Source organism: Erithacus rubecula, assembly GCF_903797595.1.
Source record: "Erithacus rubecula genome assembly, contig: scaffold_112_arrow_ctg1, whole genome shotgun sequence".
In the NCBI taxonomy this organism is placed as follows: Eukaryota; Metazoa; Chordata; class Aves; order Passeriformes; family Muscicapidae; genus Erithacus; species Erithacus rubecula.
In genome coordinates, this window is record NW_027636279.1 from 171,689 (window position 1) to 190,619 (window position 18,931).

Genomic DNA, 18,931 nt, shown 5'->3' on the forward strand with positions numbered 1-18,931 from the left:
TGCCCATGGCTGGGGCTGAGTCCTGTCTGAGCTGCAGCTGCTGCTGTGCCCTTGCCAGGGGCTGAAGCCGTGGGGTCACTGCCCAGAGCCCCCTGCCCTGAGCAGAGCTGTGGGGCCAGAGCTGGCTGGGCTGTGCTGGGGAGAGGCCCTTGGTGCTGCACAGAGCTCAGGGCAGCTGGCACAGCTTGCAGGGAGCTGGGCTGGCCTGAGAGAGCCTGCCAGAGACACCAGCAGTGTCCATCTCAGCCTGGCTGAGCGTGCAGGGGCAGGACTCAGCCCAGCCCTTGTGGGGCAGGGCCAGCGCCTGGGGAAGGCATTGGAAACAGGCAAGTGGCCCAGAGAGGAGGCTGCTCTGCTCCCTTGGTGGCATGCACAGAGCAGGGAGGGAGCCCAGGACATTTGTCAGCACCAGCCTCTGTCCCCAGCCATTGCCAGCCCTGGCTGCTGAGCCCAGGTTTGCCCTGGGCTGAGTTTGGCTGTGGCCCAGCTCCATCCTCCTGCGGGGCTCAGGGCCTGTTCCTGGCCATGGCCAGCCCTGCCCGGCCTCTCTGCTGGCCCAGAGCCCGGCAGAGCCCGGGGCAGGGCTGTCAGGACAGCCCCCAGGCTGTGCAGGAGCTGGCAGAGGCTGCCCAGCAGGGAGGCCATGGGGCACAGAGCCCCAAAGCTGCTGTGGCACCACAGCTGCACCTCCACCTCCAGAGGAGATGTGACAGATAGGAGCGGAGACGAATTACTCTTGATGCATTCTTTATGGTATTTGTTTATGCAGGTGACCTGCATCCATATGTAGCGAAGGTGTTTAGTGTCAGATAACAGTGCTAGAGTGATGAGTGCAATATCATCTAGCTGAAAAAAATTATTACATGTATAATAAACAATGAGGGGGAAAAAAAGGCCCGTATAATCAGAAGATCATTGGAGTTTTTCAGAGGATAAGAGACTCATTTATGTTCCAGTAGTCTAACCTGTTGAAATAGCTTCCTCAAGGCTTCCTTGTGATGAGAGGTGACCACAGGAGGCCAAGGCCAGCCAGGAGCTCTCCATCCTGTTTTGGCAGCTTGTATCTTGGAGAACCCCTACATGCAGGGAATTTTTCAGGGGGAGTATCAATTTTGGCCTTGGCTACCAGGAAAGACAGATGGTTTTTCCATAGGAAAGAAAGCACAGGGCCCCAGTTCTCCAGAGGCTGATGAGTTGACAGCCCTCAACATACCAGGATCAGTCAGACCTGTCAGGTGGCTCCTGGGAAGTAAAACCAGCCAGTTCTCTTCCATGTCCCCTTGGTTCCATAAGGACCCTCAGTGTCACAATGTTCTCCTTGCATCTGCAGTGTCACAATGGCCCCTTGTTTCCATGAGGCCCTGTAGGCTCATAATGGCCCTTTGATTCCATGGGGTCCCACAGTGTCACAATGGTCTCCATGGATCCACGGTGCCCTGCTGGATCACAAGGGCACTTTGGCTGCATGAGGCCCTGTAATGCAACAATGGCCTCTTGGTTCCACACAGCCCTGCAGCTTCACACCAGCCCCTTGGGACCATGTGGCCCAGAAGTGCCACAGTGATGTCCTTTGTGCCACGAGGCCCCACAGTGTCACAATGACCCCTTTCATTTCAGAAGTCCCCTCAGTGTCACCATGGTCTCCACAGGAATTAAATCGTGGAGCCCTAGTGTTTCAGGGGCTGATGAACTTCAGCCACCAGAGGCCAAGGCCAGACAGAGCAGACTTTCCTGGCAGGTTTGTCTAAGTTGAAATCTTGGGTATTGGAAATTTTAAAAGTTTAATCCAAATTTCTGCCTTATTTGCCTAGAGGAGAATGCCAGCTCTTTTCCACAGAAAGGAAAGGACAGAGCCTCAGTTTCTGGAAGACAGGTGAGAGCTGGCCCTCAGGAGGCCAAGGCCAGCCAGACCTGTCTCTAATGGCAGCTTTTGTGTAAGAGCAATATATGGATCTGGGACTTCTGCAGGAGGAATATCCATTTCAGCCATGGGCACCTGGAGAAGAGGGATTGTTCATTTTCATAGGAAGGAAAGCATGGAGCCCCAGTGTTTCAGGGCAGAATAGAGGCAACAACCAGAGGCCAACAAAAGCCATCTGTCTTGGCAGCCTTTGTCTGTGAGAAACCCTTGCAGTCAGGAATTTTGGAGGAAAAGTTCCAGTTTTAGCTATGGATGCCAATACAGGAGGGATAACTCTTTCCTTTGGAAGAAAAGCATTGAGCACCAGTGTTTGAAGGCAGGTGAGATCCAGCCCTCAGGAAGACAAGGGCAGCCAAACATGTTGGAAACAGAAGCTTTTTTCCAGGAGCAATCCCTGGATGTTGGGAGTTTTGGAGGGGGAATCCCATTTTGGGTTTCCATCTGAGGGGCTATGGATGCTTGAATGAGACAGTTCTTTTCCATTTGAAGGAAAACCCAGAGCTCCAGTGTTTAAGGGGCTCATGAAAAGAGATACTTGACATGCCATGAGCAGTTGCACCAGTCAGGCCAAGCCAACCAGACCTGTCACCTGTTCCCTTGCTTTCATTGGGCTCTGCAGTGTCACAATGGCAGAGTCATATTGGATCCTTGTTTCCATGAGGCCTTTCATGAATCATTTTGGCAGCCGCAGCAGATCCTTCTCTTCCCGCAGGAACAGATGGGAGAGTGAAAGCTCCAGGTGCACCAACCCAAGTCCCTCTTGGACAAAAGACCTTCAATCCTGCCTGCTTCAGTATGGGAGACAGACAAGTCTGCTGGCCAAGGACAAAATGGTATGTTTATGATTTTAAAATTACCCCAGGGTGAGAGGGTTAATTGGTAAGACATAGAATATGTTCTATGCACGATGTGGGCTGAAAGGTACCGCTTGCAAGCAGAAATAACTGTTTAAGTTACTGGCGAAGGCATTCTGCTGTGCCGTAGAGGGCACCGCTATCAACTTCTGGGGGTGGGCTTGAGTGAATCCTGGTGTTTAAACTGCCAGTGGAAGGATTTGCATGCCTTGGAGGGCACCACCAGCAATTGTGGGGGTGAGTTTGGGCAAATCCTTGTTTATTGATGCTATCTTGGCAAGCTGTTGTTGTGGTTGTGATCAGATGTGAGATTTTTCTACAATTCTGATGGCTATCGTATGGTTTTGAGGCAACACTACCACCTTGTGTTGAAAGTCATAGTTGCAACAAGTTAAGTCAGTTCATTTGTGGTACAACACTACCATCTTGTGCTAAAAATTATAATTGCAATTATATTGTTAAAAGTGGCCAACGAATCTCAGGAGTGATCCGCAAGTGCCCGGCCATCCAGGCAAGGGCTCTCTGATGGTTTGGGCTCCAACCAGGTGAAGGAAAAGACAGGACTATTGTTAAACGGGGGAAAGGGAAGAGAATGAGGGTGTTTTTAGGGGGATTGTATTAAAGTCAAAAAAGTAATTATTTTTGGATTTTTACTGGGAACAACTCCCAGTTGAGAATAATCTCAGAAACCCACAATGGTGGGGATTAATAGGGGTAGCTCCCTGCTTTTTGTGTGGGCTGACAATTTTTCATTGGGAACCAGGGTGGCATCCAAGTTGGGTCCTTCTCTGCTGTAGAGGGTGCAACAAGAGATGGCATTGTATATCTTGTAGAAGGAGACCCAGGTGCCCCAGGTGTGCTCTGAAGCTCCTGAGATTCTATAATAGGAAAGTAGCACACAATCATTTTGAAGTAGTGAGTCTAGTCTGTGGAAAAGGTTTAGAGCTGGAGAATTTGGATGTTTTTGAAAAAGACTGGGAATGGTGCCAGCTTGGTAAAATAAATTATAAAGCTCCCCTTGTAGTTTATCTTTCGGTATTTGAGATACAAGTATGTATTTGTGGAATTTCTGCTTGGTAAAATAACAGAAAGAAGCAGCCAGCTGTTTGAGCTATTGGAGAAGGGGCATTTCAAATAATTTAGAGAAGAGAGCAGAAATAATCAGGACTGCATGTGGTTAGTATTTTCATATTCTGAGACTACTAGGTCAAGGAAGTAAGCTGGTATAAAATAAAGGAACTTGAGGAAAAAAGTAAACAAACAAACAATAACAAAAAACAAAAAACAAAAAAAAAAACCCCAAAAAAAACCAAAAAAAAAAAAAAACCCAACCAAAAACTGGAAAGAACAATGGGCACCAGCCAGAGCAAGGAGATTTCTAAAGTCAGTCCCCTAGGCTTTATTCTAGCACGTTAGAGAGAACTTGTGGGGTATGGAAGTATTGAAATCATATGAAGTTGTGTACACATTGGTGGCCACTTTATAAACTGGGAGAAGGCATCTGATGGCTGCCCTCGGGGAGTTTGGATTAAGAAACCATGTTGCAGTTGATGTTATATTTTAAAAGAGTAGAAAAATGGGACGAGGTGACATACGCTGATATGTTTTTCCCTTTCTAAATGGCAGAGAAGTTGTGGGATTAGACTTTCCTCTGATAGAACACTAATCTTAGAAAATTAGGATTTTAGTGACCTTGCTAAAAATAATTAGAAGTTAGAAGGAGGTAGTTATATTAAACTTAAATAATTGACTGTCATTTTATATTTGCTCAGCAGTGTTTACAATGGGAAAAGATGAAACTGGTAAGCGGATCCAAAGAAACACAGACAATGCAACCAGAAACCCATTCTTTGAGAAGCTGGACTATCCCCAGAAATCATTTGTATTGTCAATGATAGAAAAGGTCAAGAGTTTAGGGTGAGGAAGATTCGCTTTACTTCCTCCTTTTAAGAACCCTCCTCATGAAAATTACCCCAGACTTAATTTAAGAAGTCAATCACGCATGGTTAATAGCTATTCAAGCTAATTATCATAGGAAACAGGGGATGGGAGGGGCTGTTATTATGAATATGTATTTGCTTGAATCCTTTGTCAATAAAGAGATTTTGTGATCACCTGTGATTTTTAACTGTGTTTTAGAGGATTACCTCATGCTGTTGCCCAGTGCTGAATAAACACACACTTTCTAACTTTAAATTGTTAGAGAGTCTTTTGTCTGTCACAGTTGAGTATCGATATAAGACCAATACTCATATTTTGGTAAATCAGTTGGCAACTCTGGTGGGACCCTGTTCTCTCTGTCTGAGGGGCCAGTGGGGTTTGGGATCCCTCTAGGGCACCCACCTGGGATCTTCCTAGGAAGAGGGCTCCTTTTCCTCACTGGCACCCCAGGGAGCAGAACTAGAACTGCCGAAGATACAGACAAAAACCTGTGTTTAAAACTTATAGATAGGTACCTGTAAGAGAGGAAAACTGGTAAGACGCTGCGAGACGTCGAGCACACAGTGAAAAAGTCTAAGTGGATTTGTTTTTAAGTTTCTGTGGAATTTGGTTTTGGTTTGTGCTCCAGGTGGGGCTGTAACAGCTCCAGGAGCTCTTGCCCGTAGTGCGGGATAGTGGCGGGCCGGTCATGGCCCCGGGAGCAGAGCTCACACGGCAGTGGGTCAGCAGAGCTCGGGCAGTGGCAATACCAGCATTGCCAGTGTTGCTGTGGTACTGGAGCAGTGGTGGCTTCAGTTTGATTTGTGGTTTAAAGGCGGTGTGGTGGTAATTTTCAGTTTGGGTCACCAAGCTTGCGGGTATCAGTTTGTGGTGACTCCTTCTGTGGGCTTGGTCACAGTTTGCGTGTGCCAAATGTATGTGTGTGTTTGAGTGTGCAGCTTGTTTTTGTGAGCTTTGTATGCTTGAATTGTGGGACAGTGGTGCGTCATATGTGTTTTGGTTTGTGTGCTTTTGGGAGTGTGTTGGCAAAAGTTTTGCTTGTGTAAGTTGTGAAAAATTTTGAGGTTTACACCTGAGTAGTAGAAGGGATATTTATGCCCAGGAGGGCAGAGGAATTTGGAGCACTGGCATTATGCTTGAATTGTGTGAACTAGGCTGTGTGTGTGTGTGTATTTTAACTGTGTGTAAGCAGAAGAATTGTGGATTTGTAAAAAAATATAGTTAGTTGTTTGTGAAGCTTTAAAAATTGTTAGTATGAAAGGTGGTGTTTTGACTAAGAGTGGTTAGTTTCTGAGTGCAGAGGGGTGAGGCAGTGACGTGAGCCCAGAGCTGCTTTCTTCCCCCACCACAGAGAAATTGTGTTCTGGCCAAAGTTTGATAGATTTTTGGCAGAGCATTGTGAATTTTAACCCTAGGTATAACGAGACAGGTTTGATACCTATGATTAGTAACTAAAGGGAAAAAGAATAAATTTGTTGCTTTGTGAGTGAGCTGTTTAAAAGTGTTTGATTGCAATATGTGTGTCCCTTACTGTCATTTTAGGTGATTTGGTTTATTTGGTTTTCACTGTTAAAGTTTTATAAGTGAATTGTTTAAGAGTGTTTGGTTGCAATATGTGTGTCTTTTTGAGTTATTTTAAATGATTTGGTTCATTGGTTTTCACTGTTAACTCTTTATATTGTTGGTTGCTTTTATTCCTTCCCATTTCCTTTGCTGATAAAATTATATGCCAGAAATAGAAGGTTCAGGGAGGGGGATCCCAAAACAAAGGAACTTCCCAGTCCAAGAGAGGTCTGTGACTGTAACCCCTAAGTTGTGTTTCATTGTGTAGTTTGTTGTAAATTGTGGGTCAGACAAGTATGTAAGTGGAAGATCTTTATACCAAGGTACTGTTAGGTGAAGCTCTGAAGCTGGGACAAGGTTAAAAGGCATTGAGAGAAAAAGAAATTTTCAATATGGGGGCAAGTGAAAGCAAAGAGGTTCCTAAAGGTAATGCTTTAGATGTGTTGTGGCATATTGGAAAGAGCTGATGGATCATAAGGATATAGAAACTAAAAGAGAGCTTATTAAGTTGTGCTCTCAGTGGTGGCCACTTTATAAACTTGAGGAGGGGGCGAAGTGGCCCCCATGAGGGACGTTGGACTATAACACTTTGGTACAGCTGATGCTTTTCCTTAGGTGTGAGCAGAAATGGCATAAAGTTACTTATGCTTACATGTTTTTCACCGTTAGGAATCACCCTGAGTGGCAAAGGGCTTGTGGAATTAGACCACCCTCTGACCCTTTAGTGTTGGCTCTTGAAAAAGATAATAAAGCTAATAAGAAAAAAACCAAAAAGTGTTGCATCACATGCTCAATAAATCACAGGTGTACAGATCCTGAGAAGGTGTATTGTATGAAAACTAAGGAAGAAGTGACAGTGGAATTGCTTAGACCACCCCCTGAAATTTAAGAAAAGGGGATTATGGTATGGGAAGCAGATTTGTAATTGTCATCAACTTTAGGTTTTACCCCTGCTTCATCCCCTACTTCATCCTCACTTGAGAGAACAGTAATTAATATGGGAGTTCCCTCCCAATTACCGAGCCACAGGAGCCAACCCGACTGTATCCACCCTATTTTATGTTATGCTATTTTATGTTTATGCTATTAAACAGAATTCTTATCAAACTCATCCTGAATTTCTGTAGCAGTTACGAGGAGCAATGCATCAACACAACACTCTGGATCCTGAATCTGATGAGGGAATAAAACAATTGGTGAACTTGTTTTTAAGGCAATCTAAAAGTGACATCAAGTGAAAGCTCCAGAAGATGCGGGGCCCAGCAAGTCGGAACTTGGAGACTGTTCAAAGAGGCATGGACAGTTTTCAGCAATTGAGAAGAGTGCTGTAAAGCAGAGAAAAAACCAAACTAGTAGCAATAATACAAAAAAATGTATAAGGGCTACTGGCCAACCTGGAAAAGCATATTTTTTGTAGACCATGAAAGTATAAATTGGGAAAACAGTACAGAATTCATCGATTTTTGTATATGCCTGAAGCTCCATCTGCACTTTTAGGCAGGGATCAGCTAGGGCAGCTGGAAGCAAAAATAACATTTAAAAATGGGTAAATTACTTTGGAGGTAAAAGATCAACAATATGTGGAATTTTTAAGTTGAAAATAAGGAAGAAATTATTAAAAAAAAAAAAAGAAAAAAAAAATCAGGTGCTCCTTGGAGTGTGGGCCTCTAATATACCAGGGAAAGCAAAGAATGCTCTACCAGTACCAATTTGACTTAAAGAAGGAGAACAATCTGTAAGGGTCAAACAATATCCTTTAAAAAGGGAAGACAGAGAACGAATAAGCCCAAAAAACCTTTTGCAAATAGGACTATTAAAAGAGTGTCAATCTGATTTTAATACTCCTATTTTGCTCCTGGAAAAGCCTGATGGATCATATAGGTTAGTACAAGATTTAAGAGCTGTTAATAAGATAACTGAAGATTTATACCCAGTGGTTGCTAACCCCTACATGTTGTTAACTCTTTGAACACCTGAACTAACCTGGTTTACTGTGTTACATTTGAAGGATGCTTTCTTTTGCCTCCCTCTCCATGAAGCCAGCCAGAAAAGTTTTTCATCTGAATGACAGAATCCCAAAACTGGTCGTAAAACTCAGCTCACATGGTGTGTATTGCCCCAGGTGTTCAAGAACTCTCCTACTATATTTGGAGAACAGCTGGCAAAGGATTTGGAGTCTTGGGAACCCCCACCAGGAGAGGGATAGCTGCTTCAGTACGTGGATGATCTCTTAATAGCCACCCAGACCCAGGAGGCATGTGTGGATTGGATGGTGAGCCTCCTAAACTTTTTGGGCCTGCAGGGGTACCAGGTATCCCAAAAGAAAGCCCAGATGGTGAAACAAACAGTGATTTACCTGGGCTATGAAGCAAGTGCTGGACAAAGGACCTTGGGGAAAGACCATAAGGAAGCAATATGCCAAACCCCAAAACCTCAGACAGTGAAAGAACTGAGAACCTTTCCAGGCATGACGGGGTGGCACAGACTGTGGATTTATAACTATGGATTGTTCGTTAAACTCCTGTACGCCTTAATTATGGAAGAGAGCAGGGATCTTCAGTGGACACCAGAAGCAACATGAGCCTTCAACCAACTGAAGAAAGCTCTTATGTCAGCTCCAGCCCTGGGACTTCCAGATGTGAGTAAACCATTTTTTTCTGTTTTCTCATGAAAAGCAAGGGATTGCTCTGGGAGTACTAGCACAGAACCTGGGGCCATACTGGAGGGCAGTCGCCTCCCTCTCCAAACAGCTGGACACGGCAGCCAAGGCGTGGCCAGGGTGCCTCAGAGCTGTGGCAGCAGTAGCAGTGAATATCCAAGAGGCACACAAATTCACCCTAGGCCAGAAGAAGACCGTGCTAGTATCCCACACAGTGTCTTCAGTCCTAGAGGCAAAAGAGGGACATTGGCTTTCCCCAAAAAGATTTCTGAAGTACCAGGCCATACTGGTAGAACAAGATGATGTTGAAATTGTGGTAACTAACATTGTGAACCCAGCTTCTTTCCTCAGCAGGAACATGGGAGAACCAGTGATCCACGACTGCCTGGAGACCATTGAAGCCACCTACTCCAGTCACCCGGATCTGAAGGGCACCCCTCTCAAGGACGCTGAGAGCTGGTTCACTGATGGGAACAGCTGTATCATCAGTGGAAAAAGACATGCTGGGTATGAGGTTACCACAAGCAGAGAGGTAATAGAGTCTGAACCATTGCCAACAAACACCTCTGCACAAAAAGCTGAAATTATTGCCTTAACCCGGGCTTTAGCGCTGGCAAAAGGAAAAGAAATCAACATTTATACAGACTCAAGGTATGCAGTTGGAGTGGTACATGCACATGGAGCTATTTGGAAAGAAAGAGAACTGCTGAACTCACAAGGAAAAAATATTAAACATGCCCAAGGAATACTAAAACTATTAGATGCAGTTCAGTTACCTGAAAAGGTAGCTACTATGCACATGAGGTAACACCAAAAAGTGAGTTCAGAATTGGAAGAAAGAAATATGCTGGCGGACAGAGAGGCAAAAAACTCAGCCAAAGGTGAGGTACCCAATGAAATAGTCGAGGCAGCATTAATTCCAGATGGAAAGATCTCTATTGAAGGTAAGCCAGTATATAACAAAAAGGATGAAAAACTTATTAAGGAAGAAGAAGCAACTTATAACCAGGAAGGTTGGGCTGTAACCAAAGAAGGTAAAGTTGTAGCACCTTCTTACTTGTTGTGGTCACTAGTGCTAAAAGAACATGAGAAAACACATTGGGGAATACACGCCCTGTACAATTATTTAAAGGATAGAATTCTGTCTAGAAAATTACAAGGCACAGTTACGCAAGTAACTTGTTAGTGTGGTCTTTGCCTCCGAACTAATCCTAAAAACATTCCAAAGCCTGAAGTTGGACAAATTAGGAAGGGCTGTGGACCTGGGCAGCAATGGCAAATTGATTTTACAGAATTGCCCAGGAAAGGGGGGGTATCGTTACTTATCAGTGTTAACAGATACATTTCAGGATGGCCAGAAGCCTTCCCTACTCAGACAGCTAAGGCACGAGAGGTGACCAAGGCATGGTTACAAGAAATAATACCATGTTTTGGAGTCCCAGCCACTATATCTTCTGATAGAGGGCCACATTTTATCTCAAAAATTGTACAGAAAATTAGTCACCACTTGGGAATAGATTAGAAATTGCATTCTTCATATCACCCTCAACCCAGTGGCCAAGTAAACAAAATGAACCATATGATCAAACAATAATTTTTTAGACTGGGGCAAGAGGCAGATTTGCCTTGGCCCCAGGCTCTTCCACTGGCATTAGTACAGATTAGAACAAAACCAAGAACAAAAGGGAAATTAAGCCCTTTTGAAATATTGTATGGAAGACCATAGGCAGTCCAAGAAGGAATAGCACCCATTCAAGAAGAGGAACAAACTCTACACAAATACATGGTATCCCTAAATAAACAACTTAGAGAAATTGGAAAATATGTGGCTGGGGCCCAAAGCAAAGAATTAGATGGGCCAGTACATCATGTACAACCTGGAATTATGTATATGTTAAGTCTTTTGCAGAGAAGACTTTGGAACCACAGTGGGAAGGACCCTTCCAGGTGCTCCTCACCACCTTCACGGCAGTCAAGATCAAGGAACAGAAGGCGTGGATCCATCACTCCCGAGTGAAGAAGGCTCCTGAAGAAATTTGGGAAACTGCACCAGGCAACAGGGACCTGAAGCTGAATTTCACCAAGAACAGGGAGTAATGGACTTACATATATCATGGACATAATGCAAATGGTTGTGACCCTTGTGGTCATTGCCACAACTATAATAATAGACACACAACTATAATAAGAGCCAAAACAACAACATATCAGTACAATGTAACCGAGATTTATTAATGCCAAGGGAAAGCTTACTATCCCTACTCTTGTAGGGCTTTGAGCTGAATGATAAGGGTCACAAATGCAAATATGAGGGAAGAGAGGAATGTTTGAGAATGTGAATATGCATTCATACAAGATGGGTTCCATGAGGCTCACCATCCACTCATGGAACTGATCCAAGTTGGTCCTGGATGCTGTGACAAATGTTTGACCACATGTCCTGAATTTAGACTTAAAATTGAAGGATGCGCAGCCAAAGGGTTTGATCTTGATTTTATTGTTACTCAATACTGCATTGAGTTTCACAAAATCAAAGCCAAATCAACCCCACCAGTGTCAGAGAAGGCTGTAACAATCCAAACTCCAATTATTTCAAAGAAAAAGGAAAAACTTATAATTCCCACCATTACTAAAATTGTACCATATGCTATTAAAAAACCAAGAATTCAGAGACTGCTAATTAACCCAGGATAACCTCTGAAGCGAGTAGAAATGGGAATGCAAGTAAATGCTTCTACCATTCGGCCAGAATGTGCACCATTTCTCAAAACTCCTTTTGTGGAATGGACTACTTGGCTTCAAAACTGTATGCCCTCTAGCTGTAAGAAAGAGAGAGACGTCACTGGAATATTAGGAATAAGATTGGGAGTTTTAAACCAAATAGATTTGGAGGTGTCAATGAACAAATTGACTGTGATGGGAAGTGATTTAGTTAATTTACAACAGCCTTTGCAATCTTCTTTATTAGCACCATGTAACAATCATTGGAAACTAGCTAAAATATTACCAAAATGGGAAAACATAGAAGAGCAGGACCATTAAGTAATAATTAAAGCCCCAGGCACAGCTAGTGCAAGCATTTCTCTGGCTCTTGGATGTACTCAAGCACAAATGTAGATGCAGTCAGAGGCTGCTGCAGTTATCAAGGAAGGTGAGCAAGGAATATTCCCTGCTGAAATTCTTAAATTTGTTTGGGATAATGCCTCTGAAATGGAAAGAGAGCTTCAACCTTGGTGGGTTTTGGTTAATATTACCTATAACCCTGAGACAAATAGTGACAGCTTTTGTTTTAACTATACATAATGCATCTGTGAGCTTAATACACCCAATAGTTGCTCTAGGACTAAATCATGAAGGGACTGTACTGTATCCTTCTGAACATAGAATGTGGGCACGAAAAGTTGAAGGAAAATGGCAGGCCATTAACCTAGAGCCCTGTTCTATGAGAAAACAATTGGGATATATATGTGAGGGAACTTTAAAAAATGACAAAGATACTTGCCTGGACATGGAACAAAGCATTTGCCACTTTGAGATGCATCTAACCAACCAAACAACTTCACTTGTGTATATAGGACAAGGTTGTGTCTGTCTTAAAACAGCATGTCCCACAATAACAATAGACAATCAAATTGTGAATGAGACTTAGTTCAATTTATGTGTTTGCAATTTTGCTAAAATCAAAGGATGCCAATTTTCCTATCAGGCACCTGTAATATCACATCAGTACATAAAGGCAAACCTGGTTACTGTGCAAGAAATACTGTGTGCGCCTATAGGTATGAATTTAACTTTAGTCATTCAGCTACTGAAACACCAGGAATGAAGAAAAATTTTAAAAGAGATTCAAGATGCAGGGAAAAGGACTTTGATCATGATACACCTTAATATAGAGACCACAAAAGGGGTTTTTTAATGAGTTGAAGAACATCTGTCTCGTCATTGGTGGGATGTGCTATTTGGATGGTCACCAACAGCAACTGGTTTGCTTAGTGCCTTAATTCACCCAATCACTGTGCTGCTTATTTTAGTTAATGTAAGTTTGCTCTTGTCTATTGCTGTACTTCTTGGGAATTGGAAGTGTCCTGGTTTCAAAGACAGGGGTCTGCCAATAAAGGCAGAAGTTTTCCTTTGAAATAGAGATTTTAATTCCACTCCAAGTATTATAATTGTTTGAATCAAGAACTCTGAGGCAAAGATAAGACATTAGGAATAACCGCTCTTTTACTAATACCTCTAACCATACAAGCAGAAAAAACAGCAGTTGTTAAAATTACCAACAAAACAGACCAGATAACTTGGTTCCAGTCCTTTCTTTAGCTGCATGCACGCTCTCTCTGCACTCATTCCCAGTCCTGCAGACAGAGCAAAGCCCAGCAGCAGCAGAGAAGTGGGCGGGAGAGGAGGCGGGAGGGGGCGGCAGTGGCCACGCTGGTCTCAGATTGGAGCAGGCTGGAGAGGGAAGCTCCTCACTCACTGTTTGGGTTCCGGTGGTGTGTTGGTTTCAGGTGCTTGGCGGGAGGGGTGGTTTCCCCTCAGGGGAAGCTCCACATGGACCGGGAATGGAGGGGGCTGTCCCGTCTCCGGGGACTTCTCCTGTGGGCTGCTGGCTCCAATCAGAGAGCTGATTTGGTGCTGGACAGCTCGGGAAACCAATGCAAAGATATTTCGCTTTCACAAATCACAGTGGATCAAGTTCTGGGGAGCTTTTTCAGCTTCCGGCCTCCGGAGAAGTGGGGATCCCCGGCCGGAGCCCCGGCCTGGCTTTGGGCTTGTTCTGGGGCCCAGCCCGGCATCTTGGCCCGGCACCGGCTCTGCCGGGGGCCCAGCTCAACACCAGCTCTGCAAGGGGCCCGGCTTGGCTCAGCTCGGCTCTCCATGTGCTAGAAGAGGCCTTCAGCTTTTTCACTATCTGGACACAATCTTAACTTCTTAATGCCAAAATAAGATTCTCAATCTCCTGAGCTCCCCTAAATGAGAAGAAATAAAGCATGGAGACTACAGAGGTCAGCGGAGTGAAGATGGGAAGAGATTGAAAAGATGCAACTGATAAGTAGCTGAAAACCTTTTTGTGGGGCTATAAGGGGATTGTGACTTCATTAAAATTCCTTTAAATTGTGAAATATACTTGAGGAGGATGTGTGCTTGAGATGAAGACTTTTTTTTTGCCTCGGGAAATTGAACTCTCTGTTTAGAGACTGGAATATGAAAAGAGACATTTGATAGAGAAGGAGATGAAGAGGATTTTGTTTTTCAGCAGACTGCCTTTAAAAGTAGCACCCCATGTGTGCATCGTAACCCATATACACAGCTCTGGAAGGACTGTGGGAATTAGAGGAAAATCCATTGTTCTCTATGTCACCGGCAGATGCAGACTCTGAAGGTGAAGACACCTCCTAAGTCTAAAGTAGAAAAAGGAACTTTTCTCTCTTAAGTGAACTGAAATGATTATTTGAGTGGATAACTGACTGAAGTGTTCTCTTTATGCAGTTATTTAAGAAATGTGGAATGAAGGGAGGAGGGAATAATCTAAGAATCTAATTCTGAATAATTTTTTTTTTTGTGTTATTAATAAATTTCTTCTTGTACCTTTTTTTGAGTTTTAAAACTACATTGTCTTTACTCCTAAATCCTATCTCTAAAGGAAATTAAATATTTAAAATCGGCAAACCCTCTAGGCACACCTTGACAGGTGGTCAGCTGAGTTCTCAAAAGTAGGAGGCTGTAGCAGGGAAGATGCAGGGCAGGTGATCGCAGACTGTCTGGCTCTCCTGCGTTTGGCCGCGTGGCTGTAGATGGGGAGGGGATGGGGGGTTCCTCCTCTTGGCTCCACTCTCCGAAAACATGAGTAACCCCTCCAGAAGCCACTCCCACCTACCCCTTTTGTCTAGAGTCGTCAAAGATCCTGGGTGTAACCCGGCAAGCCCCGTTAGCATGATAATGGGAAAAATTCTTTAAATTGACACAGTAATAGAAAAACATTCAACCCTCAACAAGAAGATACTACAAGTGGCAGACTTAGCATCGCTGTCAAAGGTGTATGACTTAGTCTTAAGAGATCGCTGCCATGTGTCTTAGATAGATGAAGAGAAATCCCCATATTTAGTAAAATAAATTACTCATTTCAAATAAGAAGTGGGGAATGAAACACTAATATTAAAAAATATTAGAATTTTAGTTAAAAGTTTGTTATAACTAGAATTAATTAAAATTAAATTGAAAGAGAGACGTTGCTGAAAATAAATAAAAGTTAGAAGTTAGAAAGAAAACCTGGCTTGAGGTAGTTATCTGAATCTTAAATAATGATTGTCTGTCATCTTATGTTCTCTCAGCTGTGCTTACAATGGGAAAAGATGAAACTAGTAAGCAGACCCAAAGAAACATAGACTATGCAAGCAGAAACCCATTCTTTAAAGAATTGGACTATCCCCAGAAATCATTTGTACTGTCATTGATAGAAAAGGTTGAGAGTTTGGGGCAAGGAAGACTTGTTTTACTTCCTCCTTTTAAGACCCCTCCCCACAAGAAATGACCCCAGACTTAATTTAGAGGTCAGTCATTCATGCTTAATTTCTATTCAAGCTAATAACTATACGAAGTGGAAGATGGAAGGGGCTGTTATTATGAATATGCATTTGTTTAAGTCCTTTGTCAATAAATAGACCCTGTGATCACCTGTGATTTTGCAGTGCATATTAGAGGATTACCTCACGCTGCTGCCCAGCGCTGAATAAACATACACTTTCTAACTATAAATTGTTAAAGAGTGTTTTGTCCATCACAGTTGAGTATCGGTATTAGACCAATACTCTTACTTATTTTGGTAGATCACCAGGGCATGTGGAACCCAGTGTCCATTGTGACATAGCACAGCCTCATGGAAACATGGGGACAATTGTCATGCAATGAAATCTCACGGAAGGAAGTGTCAATTGTGAACGTGGCATGGCCTCATGGAAACCAGGTGCAAGCAGGACCATACCATGGCTCTTGGAAGCAAGGGGCCATTGAGACACAGCGGGGCCCCATGGAACCAAGTGACCATTGTGACTCCATGGAATCTCATGGAACAAACTGTCAGGTGTAACACAGCAGCGTGCCATGAGACACAGGTGCCTCTGGGACACTGACACTGCTCATGGAACCAAGTGTCCATTGTGACACACTAAGCCTAATGAACACAGGAGACCATTGTGAGGCAATGGAATGACGAGAACCCAAGGCTGCATTGTGACACAGAGAGACCTCATGGGACCAAGGAGACCATTGTGAGGCAATGGAATGTACTGGAAGAACAGGTAAATTTTCAAGATAGAAGGGCCTGATGGAACCCAGGTGCCAATGGGACATTTCCAGGGCTGGAGCAAGCAAGTGTCCATTGTGACAGAGCCAAGCCTAATGGAACACATGAGAACATTGTTACCTAATGGAATCCCATGGAACAAAGTGTCCACTGTTTCACAGTGCAGCCTTATAGAGTGTTGGAGACCATTATGTTGTAATGGAATATGTTGAAACTGTTGTGATGAACATGGGCTTTATAAAACCAAGGAGACCACTGTGAAGCAATCAAATCTCAAGGAACCAAGGGTCAATTGTCACCACATCAGGTTCTCAGGAAACTAAGGAGAGTATTGTTACACAGTGAAATCTCTAGAAACCAAGGCTTTATTTTGACAAAGTGGAGCCGAATAGGAGACAAGAGCCACTGGGACACTGCCAGCTTTTGTGGAATCCAGTGTCCATTGAGACACAGGGCAGGTCATGGAAACATAGGGAGTGTTTTAATGCAATGGAATCAAAGGTCAATTCTGACAGAGAGAGGCCAGATGGACCACAAGGGCCAGGAAAATTTTGACAGGTATAGTAGAAACAAGACACCATTGTGGCAGATCAAGGCCTCATGGGGTGTGGGAGAGCTCTGTGTCACAATGGAATCACATGGAAGCAACAGTCAATTGAGACACGGCACGGCCTCCTGGAACCCTTTTGCCATTGGGATATTGCCAGCTCTTGTGGAATCCAGTGTCCTTTGTGACACAGCACAGCCTCATGGAAACATGGGGACCATTGTGATGCAATGGAATCTCATGGAAACAAGAGTCAATTCTGAAAATAGCATGGCCTCATGGAACCCAGGGGCAATTGGGACTGTGCCATGGCTTGTGGAAGCAAGGGGACATTGAGACACAGTGGGGCCTCATGGGACCCAACAGATTGTGGGGAAATGGATACTCACACAGCAGGGCCCCATTGTGACAAAGGGCACCATCACAATGGTTTCCTGGCTTCCATGAGTCTCTGCTCTGTTTGCAATTAACATTTTGTTCCCTAAGATTACATGGTGTCACTGTGCTCTCCTGTGATTCACAGGGCTGTGCTGTGTCACAGTGGACACTTGCTTCCTCCAAGGTTGGACATGTCCCAGTGGCACTGGGTTTCCATCAGGCTGCGCTGTCACAATGGGGCCTTGGTTCCATGAGAATCCATTGCGTCACAATGTTCTCCGTAGTTTTATGAGAGCCTCATGTGCTGACAATTGACCCAAGGCTTCTTGAGATTCCATTTCATCACAGTGGTCTCCTTGGTTCCATCAGGCCCAGGTTTGTCCCAACAGAGCCTTGGTTACATGGGTTTCCAGTGCATCACAATGACCTCTTGCATTCCATGAGGCCCTTCTGGGTCACAGTGGAGCATTTGTGCCACGTGTTTCCATTGCAACACAATGATCTCCATCATTCCATGAGGCCTTACTGTAAAACACTAAGAACTTGGTTCCATGAATTTCCATTCCATCCATTTACAAGGATCTCTTGCATTCCATGAGGCCCTGCAGTGTTGCTATGGAGCCATTGTTCCATGTGTTCCCATTGTGACGTTATGGTCTCCAGCGCTCCATGAGGCTTCACCGTGAAATTGTGGACACTTGGTTCCATGACATTCCATATTGTCCTTGCCAGGAAAATCCATCAGCATCACAGGTTTATGTCCAAAAAAGAGACAGAGCACATCTTCAACATTATTTGAATAAAGGGAGAGAGTTCACCTGGGTATACGCCCACCATGCTTTCTCTCTTGAGATTTCAGAGGGTGCAGCCTCCCTTTATCCTAAACTCCTGGCCACACGTTGCCCTCTTCCTTTACCCACTGCCCAAGGTACTAGGAAGGTACGGTCTTCCCAACCCATGTACCCCATATTCCCCCTTGAACCTGGAATTTCCCCCCAAATTAAGAAGTTCAGGTTTGTGCAGACACTTGTCTGTTTCAGGAGCCAAGATGTCTGGGCCTGGTAACAAACCTGCTGCCCAAAGTCAGTAGAAACCTTACGACCCATTTCAAAGGTCTTAACACCTGTCACTTCACCCATCAAATGATTTGTAAAACATTAGCACACATCTCTCAGATTGATGTTTCCTGTGCTGGTGACAGTCTTTTAAGCCCAGCCTTCAGCCTATAAGGAAAATAAATCCACAAACACCAGAGGTTGATGTCCAAAAAGGAGACCTAGGAGTTCTTTTTGCTTTATTCGAATAAAGGGACAGGCCATGTGGCATTCCTCTGGGATCTCTCAAATTTTTGGAGGACGCAGCCTCCTTTTTATCCTCTTTTCCTGGCTGTATTTCCCTCTCTCTTTCCCCAATGGTTGAGGTACTTGAGAAGCCCAGAATTCCCAGAACACCTGATGCCTGAGATTCCTCTCTAATGTATAACCCTCCCTTTTAATTTTTAATTCTTACAGAATTCATAGTTTCCACCCCCCTCTCCCCCCCACCCCCCACCATAGCTTCTTTCATCTTCCGATATCCAATTTCATTTACCAGCAAACCTACAGTTTTTTTGTAAAGGCAAATCTCTTTTCCCATTCATCAATCAGTGGAATGCCTCTCATTGTTTCTTTTATCTCTTAGTACTAACTCTATCTACCAACAGATCTACAGCTTGTTTGTAAAGACAAATGCAACATTCCTCTCAAGCCTGACCTCTCTGCTGTTG

General features: G+C 44.0%; 1 long non-coding RNA gene and 1 pseudogene across 2 annotated transcripts in view; one reads left to right on the forward strand and one right to left on the reverse strand.

Moving 5' to 3' along the window:
- Positions 1-18,931, reverse strand: part of LOC306815274 (olfactory receptor 14I1-like) — a 269,530-nt pseudogene that overhangs the window by 63,159 nt on the left and 187,440 nt on the right. The gene's annotated exons all lie outside the window — the stretch shown is intronic.
- Positions 8,819-18,931, forward strand: part of LOC306815276 — a 31,953-nt gene continuing 21,840 nt past the window's right edge. Inside the window, exons 1-2 of the long non-coding RNA XR_013777369.1 lie at positions 8,819-8,917; positions 9,277-9,589. This is a non-coding gene — a long non-coding RNA (uncharacterized lncRNA). The remainder of the gene's footprint in view (positions 8,918-9,276; positions 9,590-18,931) is intronic.